This window comes from Canis aureus, chromosome 33, assembly GCF_053574225.1.
Source record: "Canis aureus isolate CA01 chromosome 33, VMU_Caureus_v.1.0, whole genome shotgun sequence".
Lineage (NCBI taxonomy): Eukaryota > Metazoa > Chordata > Mammalia > Carnivora > Canidae > Canis > Canis aureus.
Window position 1 is genome coordinate 40,696,194 of NC_135643.1, and position 26,026 is coordinate 40,722,219.

Below are 26,026 nucleotides of genomic sequence, written 5' to 3' on the forward strand. Positions count from 1 at the left end.
GTCCTGATGATTCTGGTCCCCCGACCTAGGCCTCAATCTGGACCTGGTGACTGTGGTCCCCACCTGGGTCTCACCTGGACCTGGTGACTCTCGTTCCCACATGAACCACACCAGGTCCTGGTGACTGGGTTGTTCTTGTAGAATCACTTTTAACTGGTGACTCCAGTCCCCACTAGGGCCTCACGTGATTCGGGTGACTTGGCCTGCAGGTTGGCCTCACATGGACCTGGTTAGTGGGGATGCCACTTGGGTCTCACCCATACTTGGTGACTCACGTCTTCACCTGTGCCTCTTGGACCTGGTGAATCTGGTCCTTACCTTGTCCTCTCCCAGACCCGGGGACTCTGGTCACCACGTGGGCCTCACCTGGACCTGGTGATTCCGGTCCCCATCTGGGCCTCACTCAGTCCTGGTGACTTTGTTCCCCACCTTGACCTGATTGCTGTGGACTCTTTCATGGCCTCACCTGGACCTGGTGACTCTGATCCTATCTGCTTGTCACCCAGACCTGGTGACTCTGGTCCTCACCTGGGCAAAATTGGTACCTGGTGACTCTGTTCCACACCTGAGCCTCACCTGGACATGAGGCTCTGGACTCTGGAACCACTCTGGGCCTAACCCTGACCTGGTGACTCTGGTCTCCTTCTGGATGTCACATGGACCAGGTGATTCTGGTACCCGTCTCGGCCTCAACCAGTTCTGGTGACTCTGGTCCTCAACTGGGCCTCACCTGGACCTATTGAATATGCTCCATCTGGGCCTCATTTGGACCTGGTGACTCTGGTCCCTACCTGGGCATCATCGGGACATGGATCCAATGCATGGCCTGTAGGTTGGCCTCAGCTGGACCTGGTAACTCTGGTCCCTACCTGGGTATCATCGGGACACGGTTCCTCTGCATGGCCTCCAGGTTGGCCTCACCTGGAACTAGTGAGTGGGGTTGCCACCTGGGGCTCACCCATACCTGGTGACACAGGTCTCCACGTGGGCCTCACTTGGACGTGGTGAATCTGGTCCTTACCTGGTCCTCACCCGGAACTCCTAACTCGGGTCACCACCTGGGAATCACATGAACCTGGTTAATCTGGTCCCCATCTGGTCCTCATCCAGTCCTGGTGACTTTGTCACCCCACCTGGACCTGATTGATGTGGACTCCTTCTTGGCCTCACCTGGAACTGGTGACTCTGATCCTTACTGGGCCTCACCCAGATCTGGTGACTCTGGTCCTCACCTATGTACCATTAGGACCTGGATACTCTGTTCCACACCTGAGCCTCACCAGGACATGATGACTCTGGATCCCCTCTGGGCCTCACCCTGACATGATGACTCTGGTCCCCATCAGGATGTCACCTAGACTAGGTGAATCTGGTATCCCTCTAGGACTCAACTTGACCTGGTGACTCTGGTCCTGAACTGGGCCTCACGGGGACCTAGTGAACATGCTCCCCACCTGCGCCTCATCTGGATCTGGTGACTCTGGTTCTACATGGGAATCACTGGGACCTGGATACTCTCTTATATACCTGGGCCTAACCTGGACCTGGTGACTGTGGTCCCACCTGGGTCTCACCTGGACGAGGTGACTGGTTCCCACAGGGACCTCACCGGGACCTGGTGACTCAGGTCCTCATATGGGCATCATGGGACCTTGTTTCTCAGTTCCACATCGGGGCCTCACCTGGACGGCTCTGACTCTGGTCCCCACCTGGATATCACCAGGACCGTGAGACTCTGGTCCCCCTCTGGGAATCACCCGGGGCTGTCGACACTTGTCCTCAGCTGGGCCTCAACAGGACCTGGTGAATCTACTCCTCACTTAGACCCCGTCTGAACCTTGTGACTCTTTTCCCACCTGGCATCAATGGGACATGGTTACTCTGTTTCCCACCTGGGTCTCACCTGGACATGATTACTTTGCTCCACACTTTGGCATCAACAAGTCCTGATGACTCTGGTCCCCCTACCTAGTCCTCAATCTGGACCCGGGGACTATGGTCCCCACCTGGGTCTCACCTGGACCTGGTGAATCTCGTTCCCACATGAACGACACCTGGACCTGGTGACTGTGGTGTTCTTGTAGACTCACATTACCTGGTGACTCCGGTCCCCACTAGGGCCTCACCTGGATCTGGTGACTCTGGCCTACAGGTTGGCCTCACCAGGACCTGGTGAGTGGGTTGCCTCTAGGGCCTCACCCATACCTGGTGACACAGGTCCCCATGTGAGCCTCTTGGACCTGGTGAATCTGGTCCTTACCTGGTCCTCTCCCAGACCCGATGACTCTGGTCACCACCTGGGCCTCACCTGGATCTGGTGAATCTGGTCCCAATCTGGGCCTCACCCATTCTTGATGACTTTGTTCCACACCTTGACCTGATTGCTGTGGACTCTTTCTTGGCCTCACCTGGAACTGGTGACTCTGATCCTATCTGCGCGTCACCCAGACCTGTTGACTCTGGTCCTTACCTGGGCATCATTCGTACCTGGTGACTCTGTTCCACACCTGAGCCTCACCTGGTCATGATGACTCTGGAACTTCTCTGGGCCTCACCCTGACCTGGTGTCTCTGGTCCCCATTAGGACGTAACCTGGACTGGGTGATTCTGGTTCCCATCTAGGCCTCAAGCAGATCTGGTGATTCTGGTCCTCAACTGGGCCTCACGTGGACTTAGTGAATATGCTCCATCTTGGCCTCATTTGGACCTGGTGACTCGGGTCCCTAACTAGGCATCATCGGGACATGGTTCTGCGCATCGCCTGCAGGTTGGCCTCACCTGAACCTGGTGAGTGGGATTGCCACCTGTGGCTCACCCATACCTGGTGACTCAGGTCCCCACGTGGGCCTCTTGGACCTGGTGAATCTGGTCCTTACCTCGTCTTCTCCCAACCTGGGGACTCTGGTCATCAACTGGGCCTCACCTGGAGAAGGGAAACTGGTCCCCATCTGGGCCTCACCCAGTCCTGGTGACTTTGTTCCCCACCTGGAACTGATTGCTGTGGACTCTTTCTTTGCCTCACCTGCAACTGGTGACTCTGATCCTATCTGCGCGTCACCCAGATCTGTTGATTCTGGTCCTCATGTGGGCATCTTGGTACCTGGTGACTCAGTTCCACACCTGAGCCTAACCTGGACATGATGACTCTGGAACCTCTCAGGACCTCACCCTGTCCTGGTGACTCTGGTCCCCATCTGGATGTCACCTGGACCAGGTGATTTTGGTACCCCTCTGAGCCTCAACCAGATCTGGTGACTCTGGTCCTCAACTGGGCCTCATCTGGACCTAGTGAATATGCTCCATCTGGGCCTCATTTGGACCTGGTGACTCTGGTCCCTCCCTCGGCATCATCGGTGCATGGTTCCACTGCATGGCCTGCAGGTTGACATCACCTGGACCTGGTAACTCTGTTTCCTACATGGGCATCATCGGGACACGGTTCCTCTGCATGGCGTGAAAGATGGCCTCTCCTGGACCTGGTGAGTGTGGTTGCCACCTGTGCCTCACCCATACCTGGGGACACAGGCCCCTCGTCGGCCTCTTGGACGTGGTGAATCTGGTCCTTACCTGGTCGTCTCCCATACCCGGGGTCTCTGGTCACCCCCTGGGCCTCACCTGGACCTGGTCAATCTGGTCCCCATCTGGGCATCACCCAGTCCTGGTGACTTTGTTCCCCACCTGGATGATTGCTGTGGACAATTTCTTGGCCTCACCTTGAACTGGTGACTCTGATCCTATCTGCGCATTACCCAGACCTGGTGACTCTGGTCCTCACCTGGGCATCTTTGGTACCTGGTGACTCTGTTCCACACCTGAGCCTCACCTGGACATGTTAACTCTGGAACCTCTCTGGGCCTCATCCTGACCTGGTGACTCTGGTCCCCATCCGGATGTCACCTGGACCAGGTGATTCTGGTACCCCTCTAAGCCTCAACCAGGTCTTGTGACTCTGGTACTCCACTGCACCTCACCTGGACCTAGTAAATATGCTCCATCTGGGTCTCATTGGATCTGGTGATTCTGATCCCAACCTCGGCATCATCAGGACATGGTTTTACTGCTTGGCCTGCAGGTTGGCCTCACCTGGACCTGTTAAATCTCGTCCCTACCTGGGCATCATCGGGACATGGTACCTCTGCATGGCCTGCAGGTTCGCCTCACCTGGACCTAGTGAGTGGGGTTGCCACCTGGGCCTCGCCCATGCCTGGTGACACAGGTCCACACGTGGGCCTCACTTGGACCTGCTGAATCTGGACCTTACCTGGTCCTCACCCGGAACTTTTAACTCAGGTCACCACCTGGGAATCACCTGGACCTGGTGACTCTCGTTCCCACATGAACCACACCTGGACCTGGTGACTGTGGTGTTCTTGTAGACTCACATTTACCTGGTGACTCTGGTACCCACTAGGGCCTCACCTGGATCTGGTGACTCTGTCCTGCATGTTGACCTCACCTGGACCTGGTGAGTAGGGTTTGCCACCAGGGCCTCACCCATACCTGGTGACTCAGGTCCCCACGTGGGCCTCTTGGACCTGGTGAATCTGGTCCTTACCTGGTCCTCTCCCAGACCCGGGGAATCTGGTCACCACCTTGGCCTATCCTGGGCCTGGTGAATCTGGTCTCCATCTGGGCCTCACACAGTCCTGGTGACTTTGTTCCCCACTTGGACTTGATTGCTGTGGACTCTTTTTGCCTCACCTGGAACTGGTGTCTCTGATCCTATCTGCGCGTCACCCAGATTTGGTGACTCTGGAACTCACCTGGGCATCACTGGTACCTGATTACTCTGTTCCACACCTGAGCCTCACCTGGACATGATGACTCTGGAACCTCTCTGGGCCTCACCCTGACCTGGTGACTCTGGTCCCCATCTGGATGTCACCTGGACCAGGTGATTCTGGTACCCCTCTAGGCCTCAACCAGATCTGGTGACTCTGGTCCTCAAATGGGCCTCACCGGGACCTAGTGAATATGCTCCCCAACTGTGCCTCATCTGGACCTGTTGACTCTGGTTCTACCTGGGCATCATCGGGACATGGTTACTGTATTCCCCACTGAGACTGACCTGATCCTGGTAACTCTAGTCCTGATTTGGCCTCTTTTTTACCAGGTGACTCTGGATCCACCTTGGGTTCACCGGTAACTGGTGACTCTGATCCTAAGCATGGCCTCACCTGACCTGGTGACTGTGGTTCCCATCGGGACGTCACCTGGACCTCATGTCTCTGGTCCCACCTGGGCCTCACCAGGACCTGGTGTCTCTGGTACCCACCTTGGTAGCATCAGGATACGGTTACCCTGTTCACTAACAGTGACCCAGCGGGACCTATTAATTCTGGTCTTCACTTGGGCCACACCTGGACATGGTGACACTGGTTCCAACCTGGGTCTCACCTGGACATGCTGAGTCGGATCCACAACTGGTCCTACCCTGTAACTGGTGATTCTCGTTCCCACATGTACATCATGTGGACCTGATGGCTGCAGTGTTTTTATAGCTTCTCATGTACCTCGTGACTCTGGTCCCCACCAGGGCCTCACAGGGACCTGGTGAGTGTGGTTGCCACCTGCACCTCAAGTGGACCTGGTGATTCTGGTCTGCACCTGAGACTACCCTGGATCTGGTGACTGTGGTCCCCACCTGGGCTTCACCTGCTTTGGGGACTCCGGTCTCCATCTGGGCCTCACCTGGCCCTGTTGACCATGGTCCACAACTGGGCAAAATTGGGACCCTGTGACTGTGTTCCACAACTGGATCTCACCGGGAACAGGTGACTCTGGTCCCCCTCTGGGTCTCACTGTACCCTAGTGACAGTGAACCCCACTTTGGCTTGGCTTCGACCTGCTGACCCTGGTTGCCAACTGCGCCTGACCTCGAACTGTTGACTCTGGTTCTTTCAAGGGCCTCCCCTGTACCTGGTGATCCTGGTGCCACCTGGGCCTCACCTGGACTTGGTGACCCTTGTCAACACCAGGGACTCACCTGGACCTGCTTACTGTGTTCCACACCTGGACCTCAAGTACACCTCTTGACCATGGTCCCCAAGAACGCCTAACATGGACCTGTTGACTCTGATCCCCACCGGGGCCTCACGTGTACCTGGTAACTCTGGTACTAACCTGGGCCTCACCTGCACCTAGAGACTCTGGTCCCCACCTGGACTTCACCTGGATCTGGTGACTGTGGTCCCCACCTGAAATTTTCCTGGACCTGGTGATTCTGGTCCCCACTTGGACCTCTCCTGGACCTGGTGACTCTCTTTCCAACATGGACCTCACATGGAACTGGTGACTCTGGTCCTCAGTTTGGCCTCACCTGGACCTGGTGTCTCTTGTCCCACTTTGACGTAATTCAGAACTGCTGAATCTTGCCCCACCTAGGCCGCACCCAGACCTGGTGACTCTTGTCCCCAGCTATGCCTCAATTCGACCTGATGAATCTGGTCCTCACGTGGGCCTCACATGGACCTGGGACTCAGCTGGATAGAGAGGCTCTGGGTCCCACAAGGGTCTCACGTGATCCTGCTGACTGTGATCTAATAAATGCCTCACCAGGACCTAGTGATTCTGTTCCCCATCTGGGCCTGCATGGCCCTAGTGACTCTGGTCCTCACCCAGGAATCATTGGGAACTGGATACTCTATTCCACACCTGAGCCTCACTTTGACCAGGGACCTCTGGTCCCATTCTGGGCCTCAAACTAAACTGGTTACTCTGGTTCCCCCTCTGGGCCTCACCCTTACCTGGTGACTCTGGTCACCCCTTGCGCTTCACTTGGGCCTGGTGAATCTGGTCCTTAGCTGGTCCACACCTGGAATTGGTGACTGGTCGCCACCTGGGTCTCACCTGGACTTGGTGAATCCTGTTGCCACCTGCACCTTACCTGGACCCTGTGACTGTGGTCCCACCTGGACCTCACCTGGATCTGGTGGCTCTGGTTCCCATATGGGGCTCTCCTGGACCTTGTTCCTGTGGTCTCCATCTGGCCTCACCTGGAACACAATGACTCTGATACATATTTGGGCCTCTCATGGACCTGTTGACTCTGGTCCTTACCTAGGCATCATTGGGACCTGGATACTCTCTTATATACCTGGGCCTCACCTGGACCTGGTGACAGTGATCCCACCTGGGCCTCCCCTGGACGAGGTGACTGATTCCCACAGGGACCTCAACTGGACCTGGTGACTCAGGTCCTCATATGGACATCATGGGACCTGGTTTCTCAGTTCCACATCGGACCTCACCTGGACCTAGTTATTCTCGTCCCTCTCTGGGCCTCACCCTGACGTGCTGACTCTAATCCCCCCCCGGATATCACCAGAACCGGGTGACTCTGGTCCCCCTCCGGACTCACCAGGAGCTGGGGTCACTGGTCCTCAACTCGGCCTCAACAGGACCTGGTGAATCTACTCCTCACTTAGGCCTCGTCTGGACCTTGTGACTCTTTTCCCACCTGGCAACAATGGGACATGGTTACTCTGTTCCGCACCTGGGCCTCACATGGACATGATAACTTTGCTCCGCACTTTGGCCTCAACAGGTCCCGATGACGCTGGCCCCATCCGAGGCCTCAATCTGGACCTGGAGACTGTCGTCCCCACCTGGGTCTCACCTGGACCTGGTGACTCTCATTCCCACATGAACCACACCTGGACCTGGTTACTGTGGTGTACTTGTAGCCTCACATTTACCTGGTGACTCCGGTCCCCACTAGTGCCTCACCTGGATCTGGTGACTTTGGCCTGCAGGTTGGCCTCACTTGGACCTGGTGAGTGGGGTTGCCACCTGGGCCTCACCTAAACCTGGTGATCTGGTCCCCATCTGGATGTCACCTGCATCAGGTGATTCTGGTACCTCTCTAGGTCTCAGCCAGATCTGGTGACTATTGTCCTCAACTGGGCCACATCTGGACCTAGTGAATATGCTCCATCTGGGCCTCATTTGGACCTGGTGACTCTGGTCACTCACTGGGCATCATCGGGAAATGGATCCACTGCATGGCCTGCTGGTTGGCCTCACCTGGACCTGGAAACTCTGGTCCCTACCTGGGCATCATCGAGACATGGTTCCTGTGCATGGCCTTCAGGTTGGCCTCATCTTGACCTGGTGAGTGGGGTCCCCACCTGGGTCTTACCCATGCCTGGTGACACAGGTCCCCACGTGGGCCTCACTAGGACCTGGTGAATGTGGTCCTTACCTAGTCCTCACCCGGAACTGGTAAATCTGGTCACCACCTGGGCATCACCTAATCCTGGTGACTTTGTTCCCCACCTGGACCTGATTCCTGTGGACACCTTCTTGGCCTCACCTGGAAGTGGTAACTCTGATCCTAACTGGGCCTCTCCCAGATATGGTGACTCTGGTCCTCACCTGTGGACCATTATGACCTGGACACTCTGTTCCTCACCTGAGCCTCACCTGGACATGATGACTCTGGATCCCCTCTGGGCCTCGCCCTGACATGGTTACGCTCATCCCCATCTGGATGTCACCTAGACCAGGTGAATCTGGTACCCCTCTAGGCCTCACCCAAACCTGGTGACTCAGGTCCCCACGTGGGCCTCTTTGATCTGTTAATCTGGTCCTTACCTGGTCCTCTCCCAGTCCCGGGGACTCTGCTCACCACCTGGGCCTCACCTGGACCTGGTGAATCTGGTCCCCATCTGGGCCTCACCCATTCCTGGCGACTTTGTTCGCCACCTGGACCTGATTGTTGTGGTCTCCTTCTTGGCCTCACCTGGAACTGCTGACTCTGATCGTATCTGCACGTCACCCAGATCTGGGTAGTCTGGTCCTCAACTGGGCATCATTGGTACCTGGTGACTCTGTTCCTCACCTGAGTCTCACCTGGACATGATGACTCTGGAACCTCTCAGGGCCTCTCCCTGACCTGGTGACTCTGGTCCCCATCTGGATGTCACCTGGTCCAGGTGATTCTGGTACCCCTCTAGGACTCAACCATATCTGGTGACTGTGATCCTCAACTGGGCCTCACCTGCACCTAGTGAATATGCTCCATCTGGGCCTCATTTGGACCTGGTGACTCTGATCCCTACCTGGGCATCATCGGGACATGGTTCCATTGCATGGACTGCAGGTTGGCCTCACCTGGACCTGGTAAATCTGGTTCCTACCTGGGCATCATCGGGACATGTTCCACTGCATGGCCTGCAGGTTGGCCTCACCTGGACCTGAGAACTCTAGTCCCTACATTGGCATCATCGGGACATGGTTCCTCTGCATGGCCTGCATGTTGGCCTCACCTGGAACTGGTGAGAGGGGTTGTCACTTGGGCCTCACACATGCCTGGTGACACAGGTCCCCACGTGGGCCTCACTTGGACCTGGTGAATCTGGTCCTTCCCTGGTCCTCACCCGGAACTCGTAACTCTGTTCACCACCTGGGAATCACCTGGACCTGGTGAATCTGGTCCCCATCTGGGCCTCACCCAGTCCTCGGGGCTTTGTTCCCCACCTGGACCTGATTGCTGTGGACTCTTTCTTGGCCTCACCTGGAACTGGTGACTCTGTTCCTATCTGCGTGTAACCCAGACCTGGTGACTCTGGTCCTCACCTGGGCATCATTGGTACCTGGTGAATCTGTTCCACACCTGAGCCTCACCTGGACATGATGACTCTGGAACCTTTCTGGGCCTCACCCTGACAAGGTGACTCTGGTCCCCACCTGGATGTCACCTGGACCAGGTGTTTCTGGTACCCCTCTAGGCCTCAACCAGACCTGGTGACCCTGGTCCTCACCTGGGCCTCACTGGGACCTAGTGATCATGCTCCCCACCTGTGCCCCATGTGGACCTGATGACTCTGGTTCTACCTGGGCATCATCGGGACATGGTTACTCTATTTCACACTCGAACTGACCTGATTCTGGTAACTCTGGTCCGGACTTTGGCCTCTTCTGTACCAAGTGACTCTGGCTCCACCTGGGTCACACCTGTAACTGGTGACTCTGATCCTAAGCATGGCCTCACCTGACCTGGTGACTGTGGTTTCCATCGGGACCTCACTGGACCTCATGTCTCTGGTCCCACCTGAGGCTCACCAGGTCCTGGTGTCTCTGGTACCCACCTGGGTAGCATCAGGATATGGTTATATTGTACACTAACAGTGACCCAGCCGGACCTATCAACTCTGGTCTTCACCCGGGCCACTCCTGGACATGGTGACACTGGTTCCTACCTGGATCTCACCTGGACATGGTGAGTCGGATCCCCACCTGGGCCTCACCTGTAACTGGTGATTCTCGTCCCCACATGGACATCATGTGGACCTGGTGGCTGCAGTGTTTCTAGCTTCTCATGTACCTCGTGACTCTGGTCCCCACCAGGGCCTCACCGGGACCTGGTGAGTGTGGTTGCCACCTGCACCTCACCTGGACCTGGTGATTCTGGTCTGCACCTGAGACAAACCTGGAGCTGGTGACTGTGGTCCCCACCTTGGCTTCACCTGGATTTGGGGACTCCAGTCCCCATCTGGGCCTCACCTGGCCCTGTTGAACATGGTCCTCAACTGGGCAAAATTGGGACACAGAGACTGTGTTCCACAACTGGACCTCACCTGGACCAGGTGACTATGCTCCCCTCTGGGTCTCACCGTGCCCTAGTGACTGAGAAGTCCAGTTTGGCTTGACTTGGACCTGCTGACCCTGGTTGCCACCTGCGCCTGAACTCGAACTGTTGACTCTGGTTCTTTCAAGGGCCTCCCCTGTACCTGGTGATCCTGGTCCCCACTTGGGCGTCAACTGGACGTGGTGACTCTTCTCACCACCGGGGACTCACCTGGACCTGCTTACTGTGTTCCACACCTGGGCCTCAAGTACACCTGTTGACCATGTCCCCAAGCCGGCCTCACATGGACCTGTTGCCTGTGATCCCAATCGGGGTCTCACGTGTACCATGTAACTCTGGTCCTCACCTGGGCCTCATCTGGACCTAGTGACTCTGCTCCCCACCTGGGCTTCACCTGGATCTGGTGACTCTGGTCCCCACCTGGACTTCACCTGGATCTGGTGACTCTGGTCCCCACCTGGACCTCTCTTGGACCTGGTGACTCTCTTTCCAACATGGACCTCACATGGATCTGGTGACTCTGGTCCTCAGTTTGGCCTCACCTGGACCTGGCGTCTCTGTCCCTACTTTGACCTAACTCAGAACTGCTGAATCTTGCCCCACCTAGGCCGCACCCATACCTGGTGACTCTTGTCCCCAGGTATGCCTCATTTCGACCTAATGAATCTGGTCCTTACGTGAGCCTCACATCACCTGGGACTCAGCTGGATAGAGTGGCTCTGGTTCCCGCAAGGGACTCAAATGATACTGCTGACTGTGGTCTTATTCTATGCCTCACCAGGACCTAGTGATTCTGTTTCCCATCTGGGCCTGCATGGCCCTAGTGACTCTGGTCCTCACAGGCATCATTGGGACCTGGATACACTATTCCACACCTAGGCCTCACTCTGACTAGGGACCTCTGGTCACATTCTGGGCCTCAAACTAAACTGGTTACTGTGGTTCTCCCTCTGGGAATCACCCTTAACTGGTGACTCTGGTCACCCCTTTGGCTTCATTTGGGCCTGGTGAATCTGGTCCTTAGCTTGTCCTCACTTGGATCTGGTGACTGGTCGCCACCTGGTCCTCACCTGGACTTGGTGAATCCTGTTGCCACCTGTGCCTCACCTGGACCTTGTGACTCTGGTCCCACCTGGACGTCACCTGGATCTGGTGGCTCTGGTTCCCATATGGGGCTCTCCTGGACCTGGTTCCTGTGGTCTCCATCAGGCATCAACTGGAACAAAATGACTCTGATCCATATTTGGGCCTCTGCTGGACCTGTTGACTCTGGTCCTTACTTGGGCATCATTGGGACCTGGATACTCATTATATACCTGGGCCTCACCTGGACCTGTTGACTGTGGTCCCACCTGGGCCTCACCTGGACGAAGTGACTGGTTCCCACAGGGACCTCACCTGGACCTGGTGACTCAGGTCCTCATATGGGCATCATGGGACCTTGTTTTTTCAGTTCCACATTGGGGCCTCACCTGGACCTAGTGATTCTCGTCCCGCTCTGGGCCACACCAACGTGGTGACTCTGGTCACTACCTCGATATCACCAGAACCAGTGACTGTGGTCCCCCTCTGGGACTCACCCGGAGCTGGGGACAGTGGTCCTAATCTGGGCCTCATCAGGACCTGGTGAATCTACTCCTCAGTTAGGCCTCGTCTGTACCTTGTGACTCTTTTCCCACCTGGCATCAATGGGACATGGTTACTCTGTTCCCCACCTGGGCCTCACCTGGACATGATATCTTTGCTCCGCACTTTGTTCTCAACTGGTCCTGATGACTCTGGTCCCCCCATTAGGCCTCAATCTGGACCTGGTGACTGTGGTCCTCACCTGGGTCTCACCTGGAACTGTTGATCTCGTTCCCACCTGTAATACACCTGGACCTGGTTACTGGTTTTCTTGTAGACTCAATTTACCTGGTGACTCCGGTCCCCACTAGAGCCTCTCCTGGATCTGGTGACTCTGGTCTGCAGGTTGGCCTCACCTGGACCTGGTGAGTGCGGTTGCCACCTGGGCCTAACCCGTACCTGATGACTCAGGTCCCCACGTGGGCCTCTTGGACCTGGTGAATCTGGTCCTTATCTGGTCCTAACCCAGACCCGGGGACTCTGGTCACCACCTGGTTCTCACCTGGACCTGGTGAATCTGGTCCCCATCTGGGCCTCAGCCAGTCCTTGTGACTTTGTTCCCCACCTGGACCTGATTGCTGTGGACACCTTCTGGGGCTCACCTGGAACTGGTGACTCTGATACTAACTGGGCCTCACCCAGATCTGGTGACTCTGGTCCTCACCTGTGGACCATTATGAACTGGATACACTGTTCCACACGTGAGCCTCACCTGGACATGTTGAATCTGGATCCCCTCTGGGCCTCAGCCTGACATGGTGACTCTGGTCCCCATCTGGATTTCACCTAGACCAGGTGAATCTGGTACCCCTCTAGGCCTCAACTTGACCTCGTGACACTGGTCCTCAACTGGGCCTCACCGGAACCTAGTGAATATGCTCCCCATCTGCGCCGCTTCTGGGCATGGTGACTGGTTTTACCTGGGCATCCTCGGGAAATGTTTACTGTATTCCCCACTGGGACTGACCTGATTCTGGTAACTCTGATCCTGACTTTGGCCTCTTCTGTACCAGGTGACTCTGGCTCCACCTGGACCTCACCTGTAACTGGTGACTCTGATCCTAAGCATGGCCTCACCTGACCTGGTGACTGTGGTTCCCATTGGGACCTCACCTGGATCTCAGGTCTCTGGTTCCACCTGGGCCTCACCAGGACCTGGTGTCTCTGGTACCCACCTGGGTAGCATCAGGATATGGTTACACTGTTCACTAACAGTGACCCAGCCTGACCTATTAACTCTGGTCTACACCAGGGCCACACCTGGACATGGTGACACTGGTTCCCACCTGGGTCTCACCTAGACGTGGTGAGTCGGATCCCCACCTGGCCCTCACCTGTAACTGGTGATTCGCGTTCCCATATGGACATCATGTGGACCTGGTTGCTGCAGAGTTTCTAGTTTCTCATGTATCTCGTGACTCTGTCTCCTCCAGGGCCTCACCGGGACCTGGTGAGTGTGGTTGACACCTGCACCTCACCTGGACTTCGTGATTTTGCTCTGCACCTGAGACTACCCTGGATCTGGTGAATGTGGTCCCCACCTGGGCTTCACCTGGATTTGGGGACTCCGGTCCCCATCTGGGCCTCACCTGGCCCTGTTGACCACTGTCCTCAACTGGGCAAAATGGGGACCAGGTGAGTGTGTTCCACAACTGGACCTCACCTGGACCATGTGACTCTGGTTCCCCTCTGGGTCTCACCATGCACTAGTGACTGTGAACCCCACTTTGGCTTTACTGGGACCTGCTGACCCTGGTTGCCACCTACGCCTGACCTCGAACTGTTGACTCTGGTTCTTTCAAGGGCCTCCCCTGTACCTGGTGATCCTGGTCCCCACCTGGCCTCACCTGGACGTAGTGACTCTTGTCACCACCGGGGACTCACCTGGACCTGCTTACTGTGTTCCACTCCTGGGACTCAAGTAGACCTGTTCACCATGGTCCCGAAGCCGGACTCACATGGACGAGTTGCCTCTGTTCTCCACCAGGGCCTCATGTGTACCTGGTAACTCTGGTCCTCACCTGGGCCTCATCTGGACCTAGTGACTCTGGTCCCCATCTGGGCTTCACCTGGATCTGGTGACTCTGGTCCCCACCTGGAATTCACCTGGATCTGGTGACCCTGGTCCCCACATGGACCTCACCTGGATCTGGTGACTCTGGTCCTCAGTATGGCCTCACCAGGACCTGGTGTCTCTCATCCCCACTTTGACCTAACTCAGAACTACCGAGTCTTGCCCGATCCAGGCCGCACCCAGACCTGATGACTCTTGTCCCCAGCTATGTCTCAATTCGACCTGATGAATCTGGTCCTCACGGGGGCCTCACATGGACATGGGACTCTGCTGGATAGAGTGGCTCTGATACCCACAAGGGGCTCACCTGATACTGCTGACTGTGGTCGTATTCTATGCCTCACCAAGACCTAGTGATTCTGTTCCCCATCTGGGACTCCATGGCCATAGTGACTCTGGTACTCACCCAAGCATCATTGGGACCTGGATACTCTATTCCACACTGGGCCTCACTTTGACCAGGGACCTCTGGTCCCATTCTGGGCCTCAAACTAAAGTGGTTACTCTGCTTCCCTCTCTGGGACTCACACTTACCTGGTTACTCGGGTTACCCCTTGGGCTTCACTTGCGCCTGGTGAATCTGGTCCTTAGCTGGTCCGCACCTGGATGTGGTGACTGGTCGCCACCTGGGCTTCACCTGGACTTGGTAAATCCTGTTGCCACCTGCGCCTCACCTGGACCTTGTGACTGTGGTCCCACCTGGACCTCACCGGGATCTGGTATCTCTGGTTCCCATATGGGGCTCTCCTGGACCTGGTTCCTGTGGTCTCCATCTGACCTCACCTGGGACACAATGACTCTGATCCATATTTGGGCCTCTCCTGGACCTGTTGACTCTGGTCCTTACCTGGGCATCATTGGGACCTGGATACTCTCTTATATGTCTTGGCCCCACCTGGCCCTGGTGACTGTGGTCCCACATAGGCCTCACCTGGACAGGTGACTGGTTCCCACAGGGACCTCTCCTGGACCTGGTGACTCAGGTCCTCATATGGGCATCATGGGACCTGGTTTCAGTTCCACATCGGAGCCTCACCTGTACCTAGTGATTCTCGTCGCCCTCTGGGCCTCAACCTGACGTGGTGACTCTGGTCCCCACCTGGATATCACCAGAACCGGGGGACTCTGGTCCCCCTTGGGACACACCCGGACCTGGGGACACTGGTCCTCAGCTAGGCCTCAACAGAACCTGGTGAATCTCCTCCTCACTTAGGCCTCGTCTGGACCTTGTGACTCTTTTCCCACCTGACAGCAATGGGACATGGTTACTCTGTTCCGCACCTGGGCCTCACATGGACATGATAACTTATCTCCGCACTTTGGCCTCAACTGGTCCTGATGACCCTGGTCCCCCAACGGAGGCCTCAATCTGGACCTGGTGACTATGGTCCCCACCTGGGTCTCACCTGGACCTGGTGACTCTCGTTCCCACAGGAACCACTCCTGGACCTGGTGACTGTGGTGTACTTGTAGACTCACATTTACCTGGTGTCTCCGGTCCTCACTAGGGCCTCACCTGGATCTGGTGACTCTGGCCTGCAGGTTGGCCTCACTTGGACCTGGTGATTGGGGTTGCCACCTGGGCTTCACCCAAACCTGGTGACTCAGGTCCCCACGTGGGCCTCTTTGACCTATTAATCTGGTCCTTACCTGGTCCTCTCCCAGACCCGGGGACTCTGCTCACTACCTGGGCCTCACCTGGAGCTGGTGAATCTGGTCCCCATCTGGGCCTCACCCATTCCTGGTGACTTTGTTCGCCACCTGGACCTGATTTTTGTGGACTCCTTCTTGGCCTCACCTGGAACTGGTGACTCTGACTGATCGCATCTGCACGTCACCCAGATCTGGTGACTCTGGTCCTCACCTGGACATCATTGGTACCTGGTCACTCTGTTCCACACCTGAGCCTCACCTGGACATGATGACTCTGGAACCTCTCTGGGCCTCACCCTGACCTGGTGACTCTGGTCCCCATCTGGATGTCACCTGGTCCAGGTGATTCTGGTACTCCTCTAGGACTCAATCAGATCTGGTGACTGTGATCCTCAACTGGGCCTCACCTGCACCTAGCGAATATGCTCCATCTGGGTCTCATTTGGACCTGGTGACTCTGATCCCTACCTGGCCATCATCGGGACATGTTCCACAGCATGGCCTGCAGGTTGGCCTCACCTGGACCTGAGAACTCTAGTCCCTACCTCGGCATCATCTGGAAATGGTTCCTCTGCATGGCTTTCAGGTTGGCCTCACCTGGACCTGGTGAGGGGGGTTGTCACATGGGCCTCACAAATGTCTGGTGACACAGGTCCCCACTTGGGCCTCACTTGGACCTGGTGACTCTGGTCCTTACCTGGTCCTCACCCAGAACTCGTAACTCTGTTCACCACCTGGGAATAACCTGGACCTGGTGACTCTGGTCCCCATCTGGATGTCACCTGGACCAGGTGTTTCTGGTACCCCTCTAGGCCTCAACCAGATCTGGTGACTCTGGTCCTCAACTGGGCCTCACTGGGACCTAGTGAACATGCTCCCCACCTGCGCCTCATCTGGACCTGGTGACTCTGGTCTACCTGGGCATCATCGGGACCTGGTTACTCTATTCCCCACTGGGAATGACCTGATCCTGGTAACACTGGTCCTGACTTTGGCCTCTTCTGTACTTAGTGACTCTGGCTCCACCTGGGCCTCAGCTGTAACTGATCCTAAGCATGGCCTCACCTGACCTGGTGACTGTGGTTCCCATCGGGACCTCACCTGGACCTCATGTCTCTGGTCCAACCTGGGCCTCACCAGGACCTGGTGTCTCAGGTACCATCCTTGGTAGCATCAGGATATGGTTACACTGTTCACTAACAGTGACCCATCTGGACCTATTAACTCTGGTCTTCACCTGGGCCACACCTGGACATGGTGACCCTCGTTCCCACCTGGGTCTCACCTGGACATGGTGAGTCGTATCCCCACCTGGTCCTCACCTGTAACTGGTGATTCTCGTTCCCTCATAGACATCATCTGGACCTGGTGGCTGCAGTGTTTCTAGCTTCTCATGTACCTCTTGACTCTGAACCCCACCGGGGCCTCACCGGGACCTGGTGAGTGTGGTTGCCACCTGCACCTCACCTGGACCTGTTGATTCTGGTCTGCACCTGAGACTACACTGGATCTGGTGACTGTGGTCCCGACCTGGACATCACCTGGATTTAGGGACTCCGGTCCCCATCTGGGCCTCACCTGGCCCTGTTGATCAAGGTCTCATCTGGGCAAAATTGGGACCCGGTGACTGTGTTCCACAACTGGACCTCACCTGGACCATGTGACTCTGTTTCCCCTCTGGGCCTCACCGTACCCTAGTGACTGTGAACCCCACTTTGGCCTGACTTGGACCTGCTGACCCTGGTTGCCACCTGCGCCTGACCTCGAACTGTTGACTCTGGTTCTTTCAAGGGCCTCCCCTGGACCTGGTGATCCTGGTCCCCACCTGGGACTTACCTGGACGTGGTGACCCTTGTCACCACCGGGGACTCACGTGGACCTGCTTACTGTGTTCCACACCTGGGCCACAAGGATACCTGATCACCATGGTCCCCAAGACAGAATCACATGGACCTTTTGCCTCTGATCCCCACCGGGGCCTCACGTGTACCTGGTAACTCTGGTCCTCACATGGGTCTCATGTGGACCTAGTGACTCTCGTCCCCACCTGGGCTTCACCTGGATCTGGTCACTCTGGTCCCCACCTGGAATTCACCTGAATCTGGTGACTCTGGTCCCCACCTGGACCTCACCTGGATCTGGTGACTCTGGTCCTCACTTTGACCTCACCTGGACCTAGTGTCTCTCATCCCCACTTTGACCTAACTCAGAACTGCTGAATCTTGCCCCATCTAGGCCACACCCAGACCTGATGACTCTTGTCCCCAGCTATGCCTCAATTCGACCTGATGAATCTGGTCCTAACGTGGGCCTCACATGGACCTGGGACTCAGCTGCATAGAGTGGCTCTGGTTCCCACAAGGGCCTCCCCTGATGCTGGTGACTGTGGTCTTATTCTATGCCTCACCAGGACCTAGTGATTTTGTTCCCCATCTGGGCCTGCATGGCCTTAGTGACTCTGGTCCTCACCCAGGCATCATTCGGACCTGGATACTCTATTCCACACCTGGGCCTCACTTTGACCCGGGATCTCTGGTCCCATTATAGGCCTCAAACTAAACTGGTTACTCTGGTTGCCCCTCTGGGCCTCACCCTTACCTGGTGACTCTAGTCACCCCTTGGGCTTCACTTGGGGCTGGTGAATCTGGACCTTAGCTGGTTTTCACCTGGATCTGGTGACTGGTCGCCACCTGGGCCTCACCTGGACTTGGTAAATCATGTTGCCACCTGCACCTTACCTGGACCTTGTGACTGTGGTCCGACCTGAACCTCACCAGGATCTGGTGGCTCTGGTTCCCATATGGGGCTCTCCTGGACCTGGTTTCTGTGGTCTCCATCTGGACTCACCTGGAACACAATGACTCTGATCCATATTTGGGCCTCTCCTGAACCTGTTGACTCTGGTCCTTACCTGGGCATCATTGGGACCTGGATACTCTCTTATATACCTGGGCCTCACCTGGACCTGGTGACTGTGGTCCCACCTGGGCCTCACCTGGACGGGGTGACTGGTTCCTGCAAGGAACTCACCTGGACCTGGTGACTCAGGTCCTCATATGGGCATCATGGGACCTGGTTTCTCATTTCCACATCGGGACCTCATCTGGACCTAGTGACTCTCGTCCCCCTCTGGGCCTCACCATGACGTGGTGACTCTTGTCCCCACCTGGATATCACCAGAACCGGGTGACTCTCGTCCCCCTCTGGGACTAACCCGGAGCTGGGGACACTGGGCCTCAACTGGGCCTCAACAGGACCTGGTGAATCTACTCCTCACTTAGGCCTCATCTGGACCTTGTGACGCTTTTCCCACCTGGCATCAATAGGACACGGTTACTCTGTTCCCACCTGGGCCTAACCTGGACACGATAACTTTGCTCCACACTTTGGCCTCAAATGGTCCTGATGACTCTCGTCCCCCCACCAAGGCCACAATCTGTACCTGGAGACTGTGGTCCCCACCAGGTTCTCACCTGGACCTGGTGACTCTCGTTCCCACATGAACCACACCTGGACCTGGTGACTGTGGTGTTCTTGTAGACTCACATTTACCTGGAGACTCTGGTCCCCACCTGGATCTGGTGACTCTTGCCTGCAGGTTGTCCTCACCTGGACCTGGTAACTCTAGTCCCTAGATGGGCATCTTCGGGACGTGGTTCCACTGCAAGGCCTGAAGGATGGCCTCACCTGGACCTGGTGAGTGGGGTTACCACTTGGGCCTCACCCATACTAGGTGACACAGGTCCCCACGTGGGTCTAACTTGGATCTGGTGTATCTGGTAATTCTGGTCACCTTCTGAGAATCAACTGGACTTGGTGAATCTGGTAAATCTGGTCACCACCTGGGAATCACGTGGACCTGGTGAATCTGGTCCCCATCTGGACTTCACCCAGTCCTGATGACTTTGTTCCCCACCTGGACCTGATTGCTGTGGACTCCTTCTTGACCTCACCTGGAACTGGTGACTCTGATCCTAACTGGGCCTCACCCAGATCTGGTGACTCTGGTCGTCACCTATGGACAATAATGACCTGGATACTCTCTTCCACACCGGAGTCACACCTGCACATGATGACTCTGGAACCTCTCTAGGCCTCACCCTGACCTGGTGACTCTGGTCCCCATCTGGATGTCACCTGGTCCAGGTGATTCTGGTACCCCTCTAGGGTCAACCAGATCTGGTGACTCTGGTCCTCACCTGGGCCTCACATGGACCTAGTGAATGTAATCCAACTGGGCCTCATTTGGACCTGGAATTCTGGTCCCTACCTGGGCATCATCGGAACATGGTTACTCTGCATTGCCTGCAGGTTAGCCTCACCTGGACCTGGTGAGTGGGGTTGCCACCTGGGCCTCGCCCATACCTTGTGACTCAAGTCCCCACAGGGGCCTCTTGGACCTGGTGAATCTTCTCCTTACCTGGTCCTCCCCCAGACCGTGGACTCTGGTCACCACCTGGGCCTCACCAGGACCTGGTGAATCTGTTCCCCATCTGGGCCTCACCCAGTCTTTGTGACTTTGTTCCCACATGGACCTGATTGCTGTGGAATCTTTCTTGGCCTAACCTGAAACTGGTGACTCTGATCCTATTGTGCGTCTCCCAGATCTGGTGACTCTGGTCCTCACCTTGGCATCAGTGATACCTGGTTACTCTGTTCCACACCTGAGCCTCACCTGGACATGATGACTCTGGAACCTCTCTGGGACTCACTCTGACCTGGTGACTCTGGTCCCCATCTGGATGTCACCTGGACCAGGTGATTCTGGTACCCCTCTAGGGCTCAAGGTGATCTGGTGACTCTGGTCCTCAACTGATTCTCACCTAGACCTAGTGAATATACCCCATCTGGGCCTCATTTGGACCTGGTGACTCTGGTCCCTACCTGGGCATCATCGGGATATGGTATCACGGCATGGCCTGCAGGTTGGCCTCACCTGGACCTGCTGAGTGGGGTTGTCCTCAACTGGGCAAAATTGGGACCCGGTGACTGTGTTCCACAAGTGGCCTCACCTGGACCAAGTGACTCTGGTCCCCCTCTGGGGGTCTCCGTGCCCTAGTGACTGTGAACCCCAATTTGGCCTGACTTGGACCTGCTGACCCTGGTTGCCACCTGCTCCTGACCTCGAACTGTTGACTCTGGTTCTTTCAAGGGCCTCCCCTGGACCTGGTGATCCTGGTCCCCACCTGGGCCTCACCTGGACGTGGTGACCCTTGTCACCACCGGGGACTCACCGGGACCTGCTTACTGTGTTCCACACCTGAGCCTCAAGTAGACCTGTTGACCATGGTCCCCAAGCCAGACTCACATGGACATATTGCCTCTGATCCCCACCGGGGCCTCACGTGTACCTGGTAACTCTTGTCCTCACCTGGGCCTCATCTGGACCTAGTGACTCTGGTCCCCACCTGGACTTCACCTGGAACTGGTGACTCTGGTCCACCCCAGGACCTCTCCTGGACCTGGTGACTCCTTTCCAGCATGGACCTCATGTGGATCTGGTGACTCTGGTCCTCAGTATGGCCTCACCTGGACTTGGTGTCTCTCGTCCCCACTTTGACCTAACTCAGAACTGCTGAATCTTGCCCCACCTAGGCCGCACTCAGACCTGGTGACTCTTGTCCCCAGCTATGCCTCAATTCGACCTGATGAATCTGGTCCTCACGTGGGCCTCACATGTACCTGGGACTCAGCTGGATAGAGTGGCTCTGGTTCCCACAAGGGGCACACCTGATACTGCTGAGTGTGGTCTTATTCTATGCCTCACCAGGACGTAGTGATTCTGTTCCCCATCTGGGCCTGCATGGCCCTAGTGCCTCTGGTCCTCACCCAGGCAGCATTGGGTGATGGACCCAATGATCCTCACCCTGGATACTCTATTCCACACCTGTGCCTCACTTTGACCAGGGACTTCTGGTCCCATTCTGGGCCTCAAACTAAACTGGTTACTCTGGTTCCACTCTGGGCCTCAGCCTTACCTGGTGACTCTGGTCACCCCTTGGGCATCAATAGGGCCTGGTGAATCTGGTCCTTAGCTGGTCCGCACATGGATCTGGTAACTGGTCGCAACCTGGGCCTCACCTGGACTTGGTGAATCCTGTTGCCACCTGTGCCTCATCTGGACCTTGTGACTGTGGTCCCACCTGGACCTCACCTGGATCTGGTGGCTCTGGTTCCCATATGGGGCTCTCCTGGACCTGGTTCCTGTGGTCTCCAACTGGCCTCACTTGGAACACAATGACTCTGAACAATATTTGGGCCTCTCCTGTACCTGTTGACTCTGGTCCTTACTTGGGCATCATTGGGAGCTGGATACTCTGTTATATACCTGGGCCTCACCTGGACCGGTGACTGTGGTCCCACCTGGCCCTCACCGGGACGAGGTGACTGGTTCCCACAGGGACCTCACCTGGACCTGTTGACTCAGGTCCTCATATGGGCATCATGGGACCTGGTTTCTCACTTCCACATCAGGGCCTCACTTGGACCTAGTGAATCTCGTCCCACTCTGGGCCTCACCCTGACGTGGTGAGTCTGGTCCCCACCTGGATATCACCAGAACCACGTGACTCTGGTCCCCTCCTGGGACTCACTCGGAGTTGGGACACGGGTCCTCAACTGGGCCTCAATAAGACCTGGTGAATCTACTCCTCATTCAGGCCTCGTCTGGACCTGTGACTCTTTTCCCACCTGGCATCAATGGGACATGGTTACACTGTACCCCACCTGGGCCTCACCTGGACATTATAACTCTGCTCCACACTTTGGCCTCAACTGGTACTGAGGACTCTGGTCCCCCCACCTAGGCCTCAATCTGGACCTGGTGTCTGTGGTCCCCACCTGGGTCTCATCTGGCCCTGGTTACTCTTGTTCCCACATGAACCTCACCTGGACCTGGTGGCTGTGGTGTTCTTGTAGACTCATATTTACCTGGTGACTCCGGTCCGCACTAGGGCCTCACGTGGATCTGGTGACTCTGACCGGCAGGTTGGCCTCACCGGGACCTGCTGAGTGGGGTGGCACCTGGGCCTCACCCATACTTGGTGACTCAGGTCCCCACGTGGGCATCTTGGACCTGGTGAATCTGGACCTTACCTGGTCCTCTCCCAGACCCGGGGACTCTGGTCTCCACCTGGGCCTCACCTGGACCTAGTGAATATGCTCCATCTGGGCCTCATTTGGACCTGGTGACTCTGGTCACTACCTGGGCAACATCGGGACATGATTCCACTGCATGGCCTGCAGGTTGGACTCACCTAGACCTGGTAAATCTGGACCCTCCCTGGTCATCATCGAGACACGGTTCTTCTGCATGGCCTGCACGTATGCCTCAACTGGCCCTGGTTTGTGGGTTTGCCACCTGGGCCTCACCCATACCTGGTGACACAGGTCTCGATGTGGGCCTCACTTGGACCTGGTGAATCTTGTCCTTACCTGGTCCTCACCGGAACTGGTAACTCTGGTCACCACTTGGGAATCACCTGGACCAGTGAATCTGGTCCCCATCTGGACCTCACCCAGTCCTGGTGACTTTGTTCCCCACCTGGACCTCATTGCTGTGGACTCTTTCTTGGCCTGACCTGGAACTGGTGACTCTGATTCTATCTGCGCGTCACCCAGATCTGGGGACTCTGGTCCTCACCTGGGCATCATTGGTACCTGGTTTCTCTGTTCCACACCTGAGCCTCACCTGGACATGATGACTCTGGAACCTCTCTGGGACTCACTCTGACCTGGAGACTCTGGTTCCCATCTCGATGTCACCTGAACCAGGTGATACTGGTACCCCTCTAGGCCTCAACGAGATCTGGTTACACTTGTCCTCAAATGGGCCTCACCTGGACCTAGTGAATATGCTCCATCTGGGCCTCATTTGGACCTGGTGACTCTGGTCACTACCTGGGCATCATCAGGACATGTTTCCACTGCATGGCCTGAAGGTTGGCCTCACCTGGATCTGGTAACTCTGGTCCCATCCAGGGCATCATCGTGACATGGTTCCTCTGCATGGCCTACAAGTTGGCCTCACCTGGACCTGGGGAGTGGGGTTGCCACATGGGCCTCACCCATACCTGGTTACACAGGTCCCCATGTGGGCCTCACGTGGACCTGTTGAATCTTGACCTTTCCTGGTCCTCACCCTGAACTGGTATCTCTGGTCACTACCTGGGAATCACCTGGATCTGGTGAATCTGTTCCCCATCTGGGCCTCACCCAGTCCTGCTGACTTTGTTCCCCACCTGGATCTGATTGCTGTGGACTCCTTCTTAGCCTCACCTGGAACTGGTGACTCTGATCCTAACTGGGCCTCACCCAGATCTGCTGACTCTGGTCCTCACCTGTGGACCATTATGACCAGGATCTCTGTTCCACACCTGAGCCTCACCTGGACATGATGACTATGGATCCCCTCTGGGCCTCACCCTGACATGGTGACTCTGCTCCACATCTGGATGTCACCTAGACCAGGTGAATCTGGTACCCCTCTAGGCCTCAACTAGACCTGGGGATTCTGGTCCTCAAGTGCAACTCACGGAGACCTAGAGAATATGCTCCCCACCTACTCCTCATCTGGACCTGGTGACTCTGGTTCTACCTGCGCATCATCGGGACATGGTTACTCTATTCCCCACTGGGACTGTCCTGATCCTGGTAACTCTGGTCCTGACTTTGTCCTCTTCTGTACCAGGTGACTCTGGCTCCACCTGGGCCTCACCAGTAACTGGTGACTCTGATCCTAAGCATGGCCTCACCAGACCTGGTGACTGTGGTTCCCATCGGGACCTCACCTGGATCTCATATCTCTGGTCCCACCTGGGCCTCACCAGGACCTGGTGTCTCTGGTACCCACCAGGGTAGCATCAGGATATGGGTGCACTGTTCACTAACAGTGACCCAGCCGGACCTATTAACTCTGGTCTTCACCTGGGCCACACCTGGACATGGTGACACTCGTTCCCACCTGGGTCTCAAATGGACATGGTGTGTCGGATCCCCACCTGGTCCTCACCTGTAACTGGTGATTCTCGTTCCCACATGGACATCCTGTGGACCTAGTGGCTGCAGTGTTTCTAGCTTCTCATGTACCTCGTGACTCTGGTCCTCACCAGGGCCTCACCGGGACCTGGTGAGTGTGGTTGCCACCTGCACCTCACCTGGACTTGGTGATTCTGGTCTGCACCTGAGACTACCCTGGATCTGGTGACTGTGGTCCCCACCTGGGCTTCACCTGGGTTTGGGGACTCCGTTCCCCATCTGGGCCTCACCTGGCCCTGTTGACCATGGTCCTCAACTGGGCACCATTGGGGCCCGGTGACTGTGTTCCACAAATGGACCTCACCTGGACCAGGTGACTCTGGTCCCCTTCTGGTTCTCACCGTGCCCTAATGACTGTGAACCGCACTTAGGCCTGACTTGGACCTGCTGACCCTGGTTGCCACCTGCGCTTGACTTCGACCTGTTGACTCTGGTTCTTTCTTTTTTCTTTTTTTTTTTAATTCATTTTTTATTATTGGTGTTCTATTTACTAACATACAGAATAACCCCCAGTGCCCGTCACCCATTCACTCCCACCCCCCGCCCTCCTCCCCTTCTACCACCCCTAGTTCGTTTCCCAGAGTTAGCAGTCTTTACGTTCTGTCTCCCTTTCTGATATTTCCCACACATTTCTTCCCCCTTCCCTTATATTCCCTTTCACTATTATTTATATTCCCCAAATGAATGAGAACATATAATGTTTGTCTGTCTCCGACGGGCTTACTTCACTCAGCATAATACCCTCCAGTTCCATCCACGTTGAAGCAAATGGTGGGTATTTGTCATTTCTAATAGCTGAATAATATTCCATTGTATACATAAACCACATCTTCTTTATCCATTCATCTTTCGTTGGACACCGAGGCTCCTTCCACAGTTTGGCTATCGTGGCCATTGCTGCTATAAACATCGGGGTGCAGGTGTCCCGGCGTTTCATTGCATTTGTCTCTTTGGGGAAAATCCCCAACAGTGCAATTGCTGGGTCGTAGGGCAGGTATTTTTTTAACTGTTTGAGGAACCTCCACACAGTTTTCCAGAGTGGCTGC